Source organism: Colobus angolensis, unplaced genomic scaffold, assembly GCF_000951035.1.
Source record: "Colobus angolensis palliatus isolate OR3802 unplaced genomic scaffold, Cang.pa_1.0 Scaffold39, whole genome shotgun sequence".
NCBI lineage: Eukaryota > Metazoa > Chordata > Mammalia > Primates > Cercopithecidae > Colobus > Colobus angolensis.
In genome coordinates, this window is record NW_012117265.1 from 4,162,420 (window position 1) to 4,164,969 (window position 2,550).

A 2,550-nucleotide genomic window follows, 5' to 3' on the forward strand; every position below is an offset into this window, starting at 1 on the left:
GTCCTGTGTACAAGGCTGTAGCAACGTGGAGGATAGGTATAAACCCGATTGATGTGCATCCCGTATCCGTGGTGGCTGAGGACCTGGATGGGAAGACTTAGCCTTAGCCGCGTCCCTAGGCCTAGTCACTTAAGCCCCGCCCCGCCCCGCCCCTAGCCCTCGTCTCCACCCACTAGGAATTTCAACCAAGCCTCCCTCCCAATCTGGTTCCACCTTTAGCCCCGTCCCTTGGAGTATTTAAAAAGCCACGCCCCTAGGTCCGGTCTAGCCCGAGCTCCGCCCGTCAGGCCGAGTCATCCAAGTCCAGTCCAGGGTTCTGTTTCTTCTCTGTTTACTCTCAATCATGAAGAAATAGGATTTCTCACCCACTTGCGGCTGGAACCAGCCTTCGCGCTCCTTCGCACCCTGCTCCTCCCCGCTCCACCCACTTCACCTCAAGTCCCGTCTCCCGGGCCCCGCCCCATACACCGTTTGCCTGGCCGAAAGAGGAATCTAAGTGCGCTTCTGCGCATGCGCGAATCGGCAGCCATGTCACCCTGCCACTCCGCCAGCGTCTGAAGAACATATTTGCCTCCGTCGGCTTCCTGTCTTGCCCTGCCCCGCCCCGCCTGCACCGGGTCCGCGGGAGACTGAGGGCTCGGCCTGAAGATCGGCGGTCTAAGGGCTGCCTCCCCGTCACTCCCTGCCCGGACCCCGCTCCCAGGGCCTCCCGCCGCTGCGGCGCCTCCTCGGAGAGCCCGGGTCAGCTGCCCCTGCGGCCGCGGCTGGTCCCAGACTCACTGAATCGGGAACTCTGGTCTGGGTCCAGAAATCGGAGTGATTCTGATGCAGGCGAGAGTTGGAGAACGAATGTCGTAGTTCATCAGCCTCCGAAAGCATCCTTTGCTCTCTTTCCAGAAAGGAAGAGCATCTCTGCCATTCGGGTCTCAAGGACAAGCGCCTGAGCCTCGTTCTCTGTGAGCTGATCTGTGGATCGCGGCGAGTCGGGTGAGCACGGGGTGACATTTGCCTCAGCTCGGTCCCCTCCTGTGCCCTCTTTATGCATTAGATAGTGTTTGTGCCAGGCGCGGTGGTTCACGCCTGTAATCCCAGCACTTTGGGCGGCCGAGGTGGGCGGATCACGAGGTCAGGAGATCGAGACCATCCTGGCTAACACGGTGAAACCCCGTCTCTACTAAAAATACAAAAAAATTAGCCGGGCATGGTGGCGGGCGCCTGTAGTCCCAGCTACTCGGGAGGCTGAGGAACAAGAATCACTGGAACCTGGGAGGCAGAGGTTGCAGTGAGCTGAGATCGCATCACTGCACTCCAGCATGGGCAATAGAGCGAGACCCTGTCTCAAAAAAAAAGAAAAGATTGTATTTGGTCTCTGGATTTTACACTCTGCCTATGGACATCAGTTTGATACATTATATTCAGGTAAAAGTGAACTGATGCTTTTTGTCATTAATGATGCATTTGAATCATTTATTTATAGATTGGTTACATTTCACACAGAAAATTTGGTCATCTGTCAGTTTCAATCTTTTCCCTTTTTATTCCTTGCAGTTTCCATTTCTTTTCATTTCTTTACTGCACTTGCCAGGACCTCCAGTAGTGTCCGACAGAATAGCATATAATTTACATCCTTGTCTTCTTTCTGATTCCAGAAGGAATTATTCTATCATTTCACCATTAAATAGGATGTTTGCTGTAGGTGTTTGTAGTTTTTTTTTTTTTCTTTCTTTCTTTATTCCTATTTCTTTTTAGAAAATAGGAGTCTCGCTGTGTTGCCTGGGCAGGTCTCGAACTCATGGACTGTCCGCCTCCCAAAGTGCTGAAATTACAGGCATGAGCCACTGCACCCGGCCTGACCATGTTTTAAACCACTGATTTTTTTTTCTTTGATTAGTGGATGTAATCAGGTTTTAGATCATTGCTGGAAAGTTGTACTACTTTCTAGAAATACATTGATTTCCTGTGCATCTTCATATTTATTCCTTAAATTTTTTCTATATTCTCCTTATGATAGCTGTAATTATGATTCATTCTTGTTCATAATTTTTGTTGTTGTTCTTTAAGCCCTGTTGCTCTTAAAATTGCTGAGTTTGTTGCCGGCTGTGGTGGTGCACATCTGTAGTCCCAGCTGGTGGGAGGCTAAGGCAGATGGATCGCTAGAGCCTAGGAAATAAGATCAACCTGGGAACATAAAGAGAGTCTGTCTTAAACAATAAATTAAATTAAAAAAATTTTTTTAAAAGCTGAGTTTGTCAGTTTCATTAGTTTTTCTTTTTGCAACGGATGCTTTTTTTTTAGCTTTTCTAATTCTGTTTACTATGCTTTAAAAAATATTATTTTCTATTTTCTTTCTAAACTTTTATGCTAGTCTTTATTCAACCTCATATATCAATAGTCTAGCCTATTAATACCAATTTTTTTTTTTTTTGAGACAGAGTCTCGCTCTGTCCCCCAGCCTGGAGTGCAGTGGTGCAATCTTGGCTCACTACAACCTCGGCCTCCGGGGTTCAAACAATTCTCTGCCTCAGCCTCCCAAGTAGTGGGGATTACAGG

General features: G+C 48.4%; 1 protein-coding gene across 1 annotated transcript in view; it reads left to right on the top strand.

Moving 5' to 3' along the window:
- Positions 1-622: 622 nt before the first annotated feature.
- Positions 623-2,550, top strand: part of ZNF699 (zinc finger protein 699) — a 14,011-nt gene continuing 12,083 nt past the window's right edge. Inside the window, exon 1 of the mRNA XM_011954912.1 lies at positions 623-987. The gene's annotated coding sequence lies outside the window, so the exon portion shown is untranslated. The remainder of the gene's footprint in view (positions 988-2,550) is intronic.